Consider the following 13,870-nt stretch of genomic DNA (forward strand, 5'->3'; position numbering starts at 1 on the left):
AAGCCAGCTGGATAAGCTTTATTAATTTCCCTCACGGGATCAATAAAGTATCTATCTATCTACGTCATTTACAATGGCCTTTCAACTAATAGCCCGTGCAGGGATCAAACCCTAGCTGTTGGTACACTACGAGTTGCGTAAGGCTCTGTAACGCGCAGATGAGAAACTAACTTCTGCTTCTTCATTATATACACAGTGAGCTATATATATGTGAGCTAACTGCCTCCTACGGGCTCTGTATTTGTTAGCGATACAAGACCGGCCGTGGAGAAATGAAGTGAGGAGGGTGTGTACGTTAAAAGGCTCGTAGCGTCCCTGGAAGGGCTCAAACCACCACCCTTTTGGTTAACAACTGAGCCACAAAGACGCATGTACAGCTTAACACTTCTCGGTCTCAGTGAAAGTGATACACTCCGTAAAATTTCCAGAGATTAATTTATTTTAAAAGGAAAATCACCAACAGCGGCCGAGATCTACTGGAGTTTTTTCATTCTATACTGCGATTTCTGAAGGGTACCCTGTGAAAATACGAGTTTTGACGAGAAGGGATGGACATATAAGGTCAAAGGGCTTGGGGAATTGAACTTTAAGGTGAAGACTGCGGGTTCAGTAGCAGCAGAACCTGATCAGTATCAGTTGACTCCGATATACTTTGAAAATGAACTTGGGGATTTAGAGTCAGACGTGCTACCGTTGCACCATGGGGTACTTAATTTAAAAAAATAGAAAAAACAATCAGTGTTCCTGGATCTGTAATTGAGAACAACACCTGCACAAGAGCTGCGCAGGAAGAATAAAATGTGGTAAGAAGAGACTCTCTTCGGAAGAGCTGCGCACTTCACATGAGATTTTTTTTTTGTGAAGCTGATTTGTCTCCTTTGGGGAATTCAAAGGCACGGACAGCCGTGACTTCGTGGCGCAACGGTAGCGCGTCTGACTCCAGATCAGAAGGCTGCGTGTTCAAATCACGTCGAGGTCAGCTGTTACTTTTTCAGGTTCTGCTGGTCCTGAACACGGAATTCACACCATGCAGTTGAGTTCTATCTGTACACCACATAGATTAGTACATAGAGCAGTACAGGACACGCAGTGTGGAGCTCACAAAGGCTTACAGTCTCCAGCATTGGAGTGAAGGGGAAAAAAAGAACTTTGTTTTTTTTTTTAAGAGAAAAGGCACAGTTCACATCTGCTTAACATCACGTCCAACTTTAGAGACAGCTACATCAGATAATGGAATCCCGGAAGTTTCAGATAACTTTTTTTAATACAGGTTCAAGCAAACCTGAAAGTTAATGAGTTTCCGGACACTTTTGTTTTATTAAAAAGTGTCTGAAGCCTGAAAATGTAATTTGAAAAAAAAAAACCGCTATTGGACATTAGCAGGTGCTTTTTGTAACGATTTGCTATTTCATGCTGGAAAACAAAGGAAACAGACCCAACGTTTGCTTTCAGGTGCGGTTCATTACATAATATACATCTATTACTGAGGAGCTTGAATAAAATTTACACAAGCCAGGTAGAAGTCGAACCTACAATCCTATGATCCGAAATCAGACGCGTTGTTTATTAAACCGCTGGGATTTCACATACCCTGAATTTCCCCATAGTGTGCTCAGCGCCGCTACTAGTAATGCACCGCTCCGTCTAAAATTTCAAAGTGAGAAACATGTGTTTTCTGATTTTTCATGAGTTTTAAAATATAATCTCTTTAAATCAGACAAGGGGTTTATGTTTCGCACTGAAATTCCGATTGACTGAGAATTCAAAGAAATACTGTTTTCTTTCACAACACCGTATAATTATCACATCCACCAGACTCTCCAACCTCTCCAGACCTTGCTGGTTGAGCAATTGCTCCGATAAATTAGGTCACGTATCATGTTAAATCATTTCTTCTCAACACAACATTTCCTGGTGCACGTTTTCTCTATGAAAAAAAGACATTTTTCCCTTGCACGATTTCTCGTTTTTTTATCAAAGCTAGTGTCGCAAAAGAACTCTGTCGCCCTTGGGAGATATCAAACGCATTGGGCATGAAAATGCCAGATAAAAGCCAGTTCTCTTCGTTTCTCAGTGTCGGGGCTGCTATGTAAAAGAGGCAATTTGTTCTGAGCGCAGGTTCAGCGCTTACTGAACGCAGATGTCTCAGAGCGGTGTGTCCAAGCGGCTGTAAAAGGTGATGGTTGTCCTGTCACCGTAGCCTAGTTGGTTAAAGCGCTTCTCTGTTAAACAAAAGAACCGGGATTCAAATCCCAGCCGTGTCTTTCTTCCTATCTTGTAGTACAGAACGTATCATTTCGGGCAATCACAAAGGGCTTGATTTCGTTAAATGCATGTGTTCATTTCCTTTCTGGAAAACTTGTTTTTGATGAAATTCACACAGCTTGCGAAAAATGAAATTCAATTCTTGGTTATCAGTGCAGAAGAAATATTACCGTCTGGCAAAATAAACGGTAAGAGAGCTTTTTTTTTTAACCGAAAACTTGGCGCAATCGGTTAGCGCATTTGGCTTTTAACTGAAAGGTTGGTGGTTCGAGTCCACCCAGGGATGGGATTCTTCTGCAGTATAAACGTTGTCTTAAGTCAATTGGATTTCTCAGCGAAACCATAACCATTTTAATATATGCAGGAAATGCGAGTGTTTAACACGTGTCAGGGTCACCGGGAAATGTCCAATAATGCCCAACATTGCAACTCCCCAGAAAAAATTATCGTCGAATCTTCATTTATACTCCAGTTGAATCCTCTGCTGAAATATTTTAAAAATACAATGCAGGTTTGTTTGATAACTTGACAAGCATTGTTACGATAGCACTGTGCAGTTGGATTTTGATATTTTGACATATTTACCTTAATTTTAAACATACATACTATACAGTCTATTGTAATTTTAAAATAAGTTAGCTGAGGATGTAAAGGGGTGAAAGGGAATGGTCAGAGGGTATAGTAAAAACAAGGATTAGGTTAGGATTGGTGGAGGTGGTAGGGGTGTTGATGGTTTTTCTCTGTAGAGGATGATTGAGTTTTTTATCCTTCTCTGAAGTGAGAAATTGGAAGAGTTGGGAGTTGAGGGATCTGATGAGGTTAGTTATAAAAGGAAGTTGATGTGGAGCTGTTAGCCGTAAAACTTCCTAAAGTCTTTAAACTGCAGTAAGCAAAGATAAAGGAAATAATCTTTGCTTACAGCCCTGTCTTTCTCACACCTGAAGAAGGCTCCACGGCCAACACGTTATGTTTCCTTTCTTCTCTTTTCAGCATGGAATAATCCTTTACTTTTTCCTATGCAGCCTACGCATGCTGACACAGCTACCCACCTGATATATAACATTCCTATAATCACAACTATGAATGTCCACTGTGGGTATTTTTTCCATTATTATTTATTTTGGCATTGAAGCATATTTTATGTAATACTGAAGTGTCATAATCACTGAAAAACATATTTTTTCATTTAGAAAGAATTAAAAAAATATAAATCACTATGAATTACATTTAACCTGTTCTGATCTAGGTTTTCTATATACTTTAACATGCCATGTTCAGAATGTCACAACGCAGAAATGCAACAGTGAAGTTTTGTAATTACAAATGTTCGTGATGAGTGATTTTGTCTCTCTTACCTTAGTGTCAGAATACTAAGATGTTTTGGTAACGAGGAAGGAGGGAAAAAGTAATTCAGCAGAAGGGGTGCTATTTTGTTGACTATAAATCCTCACATGCCATGTTCAGAGGGTCATATTAAAAAAATGGTACAGTAAATTTTCTTATGCTTCATGATTTTCATAATTTGTTACATTGTGTCTCACACCTTTGTGTCAGAATTCTGAGATGTTTTTTTCTAAACAGGGGCCATCGCAATACAACAGAAAGAGCAATTAGCTTTTCCCTATAAATTCTCTCATGCCACATTCAGAGGGTCATATTTTAAAAATGGTACAGCAACATTTCCTGAAGTTCAGGATTTTGAGAGTCTGTTACACTGTGTCTCACACCTCAGTGGCAGAATTATGAGACGATTTTATAATCAGGAGGGAGGGTCATAGCAATAAGCAGAAAGTGTCATCACCCTTTGCTCATCCTCCGTTAACCATATATTCTCATATGCCATGTTCTAAATGTCCCATTTTAAACTGCTATAATAACATTTCTTGCAAAATGCAAGATTTTGAGACTTTGAGAATTCACGTTTTGCCTTTGTCTTATTTACTTGTTGTCTAACATGCCAGTTTGTGTTATTGTGAGTTTTGAAAATTGGTTTTCGATTTTCTGAAATGTGTTTCATACAAAAATGCAATTTGGATAATCATTACTTACATATTCCCCTTTACTGAGGATATGTGCAGTAATCAACTCGGATTAGTATTTTTAAAAATGACTATAGAGAGCCATCTACAGGCGAAAGGCGGCATAACATCACAGCAGCAGCACTTAAGGTGGAACGAAAAACGCGAATAAGAAGCTGGCGAATAAGCAGCCAACTTCAGCCTCGTTAATGCAGCAGGATTGGGTGAGGTAGAAAAATATTTCTTCCTCTGAATCCTAACATTTTTGTAGGTGTTCTAGGACTTCTCGCCTCAGATAAAGCTGCCAATACATCACTTATTTCTACTCCAATATCAGCAGTGTTATCAGTACTGAGCCCTAAGTGTAGGTCCTGTCATCATATAAAAACTTGAACGTATCGACTGCATTCACCTGAAAAAATCTGATAAAATTGAAAAATACATCGGAAACAAATTTGCACTGTTTTTTTTTTCAGATCCAGAAGAGAATCATCATGAGACTCAAAACAGACCTGTTTTTAATTCTTTCCAGGAGGAAAGATTATTCAGATGCAAACATGGGTCCAAAATCAATGTACTCACCTATCGCTGTTGCTTCTTCAAATCCTTCAACTGAACGTCGATATTGAGGGATGATTTCATACAAATTTTGGTTTTCTTTTAAAGCAAATTTTATTAAAATATGAGCCTCTATTATAGTTGTCTTGGATGTTTCGCAAGGTATAATAGACCCCCTTGTGCCCTCTGCTAAAATATTATAAAATACAACAATCTTTATATATATATAGAACAGCATTTATGGTTACATGTATATTAAAATTAAGATAAATATACAAAAGTATTGAAATACAAATGTACAGTCCTAACATAATCATGCTGTCCAACTGTCTTTTTTGCTTTTCAAGTTCTCCAACAAATCTGTGTTGTAATTTTAAATATTTTAACTAAGGGTGCAACGAGAGTATAAATGAATTCTCCCGCCAACCATTTGAAGGTCAAAGTCCGTGACTGAATACGATTCCCTTGAATGTTGGCCATGACTGGTCATTCCCAGTGATAATGACTAATGTACTCACTTGTTTACTTGTTGTAGTTCGTCACACAAAAAAACTGCATTTCCTGCAAATATCAAGTGGGTTAAGGTTTTACTAAGAAATCCAATTAAGTAGAATAATGAGTGCTTGTGCTTTGGCAATTCTTCAGGCTATAGTGTTAAGAGGAGCTCAGTTGAATTAGTTTGCATAGATAAAGTATTTATTTTCCTTTTAATCCTTTAAAGCATATTACATTGTCAATACATTGTATCTTTCTTCTTACTAATTGTCATCATTTTTTTTCTGGCTTGATCTCGTAATCAGATATTTCAGAATCTTCCTTAAAAACTAGTAAAAGAAGTGGGACAGATTCATGCACATTAAAAAATATGAAAGGGTAGCAGGACACAGTAACCACCAAACATCTCGTAGATTATGAATGTGCCTAAAATATTTCAGTACTTTAGAGGGTTCTGCCAGTTTAGATGTTGTACTGTGCCTGTCTGATTTATCAAATGTGTCATTTAAATCTCCCGTCATTTCTATATCAGTCTCGCAGTAAAGATTGCAATTCATCCCAAAATGCCAAGTTTCCCACTGATGATACGTACAAAGAAATTAATGTACATTTTCCCCTAAAATCAACCAATTTAAAATCAAATGCATCCCTCCTCATCTGCTGTTGGAGAGAAAAATGTCAGAATAAATACAGATTTTAGAAGTCAGGAGCATTGATAGTCCTATTTTAAAATTATGCTAAAATGCTCAATATATTAAAAAAGTTCTATAAAATGCAAAAAAAATTAAAACATATTAAAACAAGGTAAAAAGAAATGATACACAGTTATAAAGATCAGGAATTATCAATTTGAAGTTACAATCCACTTACAATATGCCAAAAATGGCAAGGATATGTAAAACAGGTGTATACATTTTTTTTTTAAATAAAACAAGTTAAAAATAAATACTAAATACTTTTAAAATTCAGGAATGTGATTGGTCAGATGCTTATGATGAGTGTTGTTGGTGTTTCGTGTGATTTAGCGAAATGAAAAAATATTCAATTTTAAAACGGCAAGAGCTCGTATGAAAAAAATAGTTCGTAAGTATCTTTGTTGTAACAGCTGCGCCAGAACTAGTGTATTCATATACATCAGAAAAGTACCTGAACTTGACTGGTTTATATTCAGTTATGTGCATTGGGAACAAAAGGGAGACTTACATGGATTTTATTAGGTTTTAGGAATCAGAAAATGTATTTTTACACGTTTATGCCTACGAGCAGAAATAACTTCCTGCTTTCAGCGCTTTAATTGTTTCCGCTTGTAATCTCGAACAGAGAAACCCAGTACTGACTCAGTTCCTGGGATTTAAGAGGGATGTATGAAGACAGTAAAGGGGAGTTTTTTTTCCCGCTGTAGAAGGCGGTGTGACGAGTCTGGAGGGAGGAGACGCGCATTCCGCACGGGGAGCGCAGAGCAATGAGTTTCACCTGCAGCTCGCCGAGTCCTGTCCTATATAACCGCTGAGCCCGGACACACACAGCGTCTTCAGCCAGTGTTGGGGATGCACTATATCAATAGTTTTTTTTTTTATGCAGAAGCTGGGATTCTTTTGCTTTTATAATAATAATAATAATAATAATAATAATAATTAGTGGATTATTGGATTATTGGAGTTAGTGGTTACTATGCTAAACTGGCGCGAATGGCGCTTCTATTTCTTCTGTCTGCTCAAACACTGCTGGGCAAAGTTTAAATTAAAACCCTTTTTCTGAAACATTGAGTGTGAGGGGTAACAGGTGGAGTTTAAAGCCAAATAAAGGGCTGTATTGGATTAGGTAGTAGATTGCGTGAGTGACTAGTAACGAGCTCGATCAGACCCAAACTCCATACGTGCGGTAAAGAGAAGAGTACAGATGCAGCCATTCAAAATGGGTGGGGTATTCCGCAGCATACCCCGGTAGGCGTGTCGCGGTGTCACGCAGTATCACGCAGTTAATCACGTCATTTGATGCCATGCCGGAAACTATCCGCGTCACCTTGTAAAACCGCCGGGGGGAGCTTAACCTCTCATGTACAGCATTTGAGCTTTTAATTTTGAACTGTGTATTACAGCATGTTAATCATCAGTCATTAAAATGTTCGTATATTTTATTAAAGCAAGATTGCTCAGTTGGACAAAAATACACAACCTACCTTTATCAGAAATATTTATGCATCAAAGCCTTTACCGAAGATGTTACTAATAGTATTAATAATGAATGATTTTGGACAAGCTGTATACTCAAAGTATAATTTCTTTAGCACATTTGTACAAGCACTTGGAATCTGTCCAAGCCATACTTTGTCAGGCATTTTGTTTTACTTCAACGGGCATAAAAACTCCCTTGCTTTTAACAGGGCGTTTCATAATTTCTAACTACGAAAATGATTTAAAATGCGACACCTATCATTCAACTAGAGCTCAAAATATCACAAGGATCCTCAAGAGCACAGCAAAGACTGTATTAAAAGATACTTGTATGTATCAACGCTTTCTTTTCCGTATACCAGATTTTATGGAATCACTTCAGAAGGGTGTCAGCCAGTCAGATTCCAGGAATCGGTACTTTAAAGGAAAAATACACACTGGTATTCCATTTCTCCCTAACGATTTTAAGCATCCAAGTATTTAACTAGCATGTGAAATAGCATGTGAAAAAGTGGTAGTTTTAAGCTTTTCTGCTAATATAATATGGAATCGCGTATCAAAAAAATTGAATAACGATATGATTATATTCGTGTACTGCGACAGGGCTGTGTAGGGCTGTTTCGCCTCTCTCTTCATGTGACTTCCCTTGTAGCCTACTGGTCTACGTGCCCGATTACCAACTCACGGGTTGTGTGTTCAAATCCAGCTGGTGCTGGACTTTTCTCTTAACAAACATTACTTCAAAAAAATAGAATAGCGATAGTATGGACAGTCAATTGACTTTTTTTTTATTTCAAAATATCACAACATGATCGATTCTAAGTCATTTTTGATAACAATGAATAGTCACCTTCTTGCCTTCTGACAACGGTCCCTGCTTCTGCTTCCTGCTTCTATTGTGTGTGTGTGTAATAGAGTAAATTTTTATAGAGAAATGGAGGCTGGACAGTATGCGTTACAATATAAACATTTATATTGATTTAAATCGCAAACGTGTGTTTAATTGTGTTTTTTTTATCATAATCAGGCTAATGCAACATAAATTGATACAGTATCTTTGTCTTCTAAGTATCTTAATAAACTTTCAGCATAACTTTCTACCCATTTAGATTTATATCTCTTGGGATTTTGGGATCAAACGTGGAAGGATTAGATTGTAATCATTTTTATTTTTCAAGTACGTTTTAGAAAAGTGTAATCTATACCTGCCCAGACTGAACACCTTCCTATACCCCGCCTTTCATTCCTGTAATGCTCTTCCCCACGCACCCCAGCCGGGCGCTCTTCGGCCTCTGCCTGGGGCGAATGTATATTTTGATATTTACACCCGGCGCGGCACCGAGGGAGCGTCTGCATTTAAAACTTAGTTTTTAAAATTAGTCAAGCAATATGAAGCATCTCCTTTTACTTTTAAGTCCCTTAAATACATTGAGCACAGCTTTCTCACCACTTAAGATTGCTTTTTGATACCATCCTTACACAAAGCAGAAACTTTCCGATGACATACAGTACAAGTGGAAAGATTACAGATTTTAATCGTCTTTAATTTTGTTACGTTATACGTTTCATCTAAACAAACACCACAAAACTATTCTCGATTGTACGTCTGAATGTTATGTTACACCTACAGTAGTTCACTGCTTTAAATACATCGAATTAAGAAAGTTATGTGTAGCACTTTAGATCTTTTTTTCTGAACCAGGGAAAATCTGATCATGTTTCTCTATAACAATAATAAACTTTATTTAACATTTCACCTTTAAAAGTGGCATCTCAAAGCAATAAAGTAGATGGAAAAACAGTTAAAAGGGACCAAAGTAAATACCAGACAAACGCAAATGCGTTTTTAATAAAATGCTTTTATTCATTCAGCAGAGAGTGAGAGGGACATCCAGCAGAGAGAGACACACACACACCGGTTTTCATTGACAAAAAGTAATTGTTTTTTTTACATTTTTTTTACATGTTTTGTTTGTGGACAGACTGTCCACAAATGTGAGACTCTTTCTCAGACTTACATTCCCGAATGTCCTCCACCCTGGTCAACAATCCTAGGAAGAACACGAAACAGCCTGTTAATGAAATTGTTACAATTTTGTTCGTTCAGTTCTTCCTCACAGAATTTATAGATCGCATCGATCAGTTCCTGCTTTGTGACGGGCTTAGCAGTTTTCCGAACGTAGTCTTTCAACGAATGCCAAACCATCTCTATCGGATTTAGATCTGGTGATTCGGCTGGAGTTTTCACCCAGTTCACTCCTTCTGCTATAAGCCTCGCCCTTGCTGCTGTGTGTTTCGGATCGTTGTCTTGAAAGAGACGGTGCCTTGATCCAAACTGCTCCCTGATATATGGGGCGGCATGGTGTGTGACCACGACTTCCTCGAAGAATACACGGTCCATAATTCCTTCGAAAATAAGTGGTCCCGGGCCTCTTCTAGATATACCCCCCCAGACGTGAACCTTCAGTGGATGTTTGGGCTTTGGCTTGTCCACATGTCTCCCCTTTTTGCAAAATGCCATTGTTGAAAACTGTTCCAGAGCCACTGTTGTTTCGTCGGTAAAAAGTACATCCTGAAATGCCTCCCCCTGTTCAATCCATTGGAGCGCTTGCTTGAGTCTTTCCTCTTTGTTTTTTAGTCTTATCATGGGGCATGTGTTGGTTTTTCTGTATCTCCATCCAAGCCTCCTGCGTACTCTTCTTATCGATGTCGGGCTAATGGTCGCACCGAGGTCAGCCCAGAGCCGTCTTTGGACTTGCATCGCCGGTAGCTCATCATTTTCATCAGTCAGTTTGTCGATAGCTCGCACAATAGGACTTGAAAAAAAAGAGATCAACAGTTAGTTTTAAAAATAATGTGCGTAGTTGTATTTACATGCAAGAAAGGTATTTTTAGAAATGTATTTACCTTTGAATCGTCCTCGGTTTAGATTCTCTTTGCCTCCTCTCCCCTTTATAATGCCTTCTCACTGTGCTTTCAGAAACGAAGATGTCCATCAAAGCCAACTGCTGTACAATGTCCCGTGTTGACTTCCCGTTTCTTTTCATCTTCATTATTTGGTGTGAGAGAGTCTTCGTGATTTTGGTCATTGTCCATCTCCTTACCAAAGCGATACAGTGGTGCAGCTTGAATTCTGTACCTATATACTGTATGATATGGTACAGATAAAACTTACACTATACCGATGAGCTAATGCCAGGGAAAGACACTCCTATTTTATTTAAAACACAATACGCCAGGAAATGTGTCTGATGCATTAGCAAGTTAAAACAATTGGGTCGAAAACCTGGGCGTAACACCATTTCCTTTTTCTGATCACTCGCTTTCTGGATACACGTCTCACCTGTCCTGTTCTTTGTTTTCCTGGTTTGCTGATTAAGCCTGCTGCGGTCCACTCCTACCCTCACACCTAAAGAATACTATTTTAAATTTCTTGGCGCAGTTCATTAACCATTGTATGTGCTGTCCGTGCCCAAAATGCAATTTTAAAAAAAGTCAAAAACCGCGCTCAAAATGCAATTTAGAGCTCTCTGGCAAGAGGAGACACCCAAATCAATGTAACATGCCACAGTTTGTGCATGAACAGGGTTATACTGCCTATTCCCTTTGATACCCGATTTAAAAAAATAAAATAAAAAATGTTTTGAATCCCCGGCAGAACCAGGCATCCATATGAATCAAGTAACAGGTTTATTCCATGCTGAAAAAAAGAAGAAAGGAAACACATTCCATAAGAATTGACTGAGCTCCTATTTTTTTTATGCTCAGCTACTAAGATTTCCCTTCAGTGGTAAAATTCAATATCTACAACGGGCACAGTAAAGACGTTTACTGTACTGTAAGTCTTTCTACGACAGACCAACGGACTACGAGTGCCCCTGTCGGTCAACCAATCACATACCGCGGTACCCCGCATCATCATGCGTCACGATGCGCGACGCCGTAGCCAATTACTTCCGGTACGTGTCTGTACCGCGCACTTTGAATGGCTGCATCTGTACCTCCTTGTGATGCATCAAGAATACACAAAACTACGGAAGCCCGTTTCCGCCAGGAAGTGGAAAAAAAACGCGCTATGGTATCTCATATTTGCGATTTCGAAATTAACCCCATTTAATTCTGTCCTTTTGTTATTGTAATGGATTCAGGTTCTAGGGCCTGTGCACTTGCCGCTCCCGCCCTAGTTCGTGCCTCACTGTATAGGCTTGAACCCAGGTCTTGCCAACTAAGTTACGGCAGCGTGGGGAGTCTGGTGAGGGCCACAACTTCCCGGGGTGTGAGCGCCAGCCGCGGCCGGGTATCAGACTGGTTGTCCGGCCAGCTGGCTTATATTCTACACAAGCCAGCACGTGTGAGCTTTAAGAGAAGCAGGACGCTGGTACCTGAAATGGACTGGCAGTGGCAGGCCGACTTGGTGAACATGAGAGACTACAGTGAGTTCAACGATGGTTTCTGTTACATCTCCTCACATATAGACATGTTATAAGTCTGGAGGTGTCGTGACAAGTGATTTCCGAAATATATTTCAAGAGGGTCGTACTCCTAAAATGCTACAAACTGATGACAGAAAAGAATTTCTTAACAGGACCTTCCAAAATTTTCTCAAATGTGAGAATATTGAACAATTCATTATGGCCAGTGATGTGAAGGTTAGTGTAATAGAGAGGTTTAACAGAACTTTTTCCACAGCACGTTTTATTTCATGTATGAGCTGATCGATATTGCAGTAGTACCCTCTAGGTAAGGTACATGTTCATCAGCGATTAGACTATATGGACAGAAAATCTTCATCTTGATCAAACGTGTTTAGCGTATGCGGATAGTGCAGCTCGACCAGACCCACTTCCCAGCCCCTGTCCAGGTCAATCGCCTTTGCCAGATGCTCTGTGAAGCACGCGCTGGTGTTCTTTGGAAACATCTTTGAGGATGAATTACTGGCCAGCGTAACCTAGAAGACATTGGGGTTCATTTTTCAGCACCTCTATATTTCTTTGACCTCGGAAGCCTTTACCCAACTATTGAATTTATCGCTCTATCTGCGCCACTTTACCAAAATCTGTTTGTTTTTTTCATGCCCCCTGGCTGCTTTAATCTTTTGGATGCGAAAGACGCTCTCAGAATTGGGGTTTATCTTCTGTAGCTGTTCTGTGTAGAAAGAGCCCTTAATGTCATCGCCTGCGTAGTCCTGCAGTTTGTAATAGAGTCTCAGAGCCGTGGTCCGCTCTTTGACAATGAAAATTTCATCTGTGAAGGTCTGTTCATACCCCTTCTCAAACATTCCCTTTTATTTTGGACACCCGCACATGATCACCTACATTAAATGAAAACTTTGACGGTTTTCGCTTAAAGTGTTCGCCATAGACGGTTCTCCACATCTCAAGGGAGTTATCAGTCGTAACAGAAGCCGTGGGTCGTTTAATAGTCATGTGGTAACTATGATTATAAAAGTAAATAAGATCAGACAGATCGATATATCGAAAGGTGTTTTTGTGTGTCAGGTACCTCCACATTTTTGTTTTAATAGTTTGGTTAAACCTCTCTATCACACTACTGCTCTGTGGGGGAAGGAGGGACATCCACCCTATAACAACACCATTGGTTGAAAAGGGGGTGGGACATGGGGTTTTAAAGTTTTGACAGACGCTGCACACCACAGTGGGGCAGACTTGAGTTTTAGTAGCTCTCAGTTACCAGCATTGGCTAGCAAGGTGCCCGGTACGTTGATTTCGGCCATTGCCCCTGTGAACACATCCCAATCTTTTAGCTTCTTACCGGCCTCAACTGATTGCTGTTGTGTGAGAGCCCTGACAAGATCAATCATGTGAGAGCCCTCAACGGGTGCCCCCTTGTACACAAATTTTCTTTAATTCCCGGCTATTAACGGTTTATTGTGTGCCACAGTCTTTAACAATATCTCGGCATTTCTCTGGAACCACTGAGATGCACTGTCTAAAATATACCCAAAGTCAGCATCGGTCGATGACGGCTGTTGTGGTAATGCGTGTGATAGATCGGCGGGTGCATTTTCGGGTCGTACAACAGTTAAAGTCCCCTCTTCAGAAACTTCCTGGCATACTAATGTCAAATACCGTTGTAACAGCTGATTATATAATTTCACGTTTTCATATTCAGGCAGATGCGAGTTCTAAAAAATGTCTCTCATTTCGTCATCCAACCTGCGGGTTGTTATTTTTCTCACATCGGTTTCTTTGCCGGACCAGTCTAGGAGTCGATCAAGCTGTTTTTGAGGTACAAGGTACATTTTTTTTCATTGTGGTCCATTATCGGTGTTGTAGAAGCTCCGTAATCAATGGTACTACAATACTCAACAGTGTCCCGATAAAACTGCCGGACTGGTTC

General features: G+C 39.4%; 1 non-coding gene across 1 annotated transcript; it reads left to right on the plus strand.

The window, feature by feature from the left end:
* The first annotated feature begins 907 nt into the window (after nt 1–907).
* trnaw-cca (transfer RNA tryptophan (anticodon CCA)) lies at nt 908–979 on the plus strand. The gene has a single exon. It is a non-coding gene; the product is annotated as a tRNA-Trp (tRNA).
* Nucleotides 980–13,870: the final 12,891 nt, after the last annotated feature.

This window comes from Lepisosteus platostomus, chromosome 5 (assembly GCF_059453375.1).
Source record: "Lepisosteus platostomus isolate fLepPlt1 chromosome 5, fLepPlt1.hap1, whole genome shotgun sequence".
Lineage (NCBI taxonomy): Eukaryota > Metazoa > Chordata > Actinopteri > Semionotiformes > Lepisosteidae > Lepisosteus > Lepisosteus platostomus.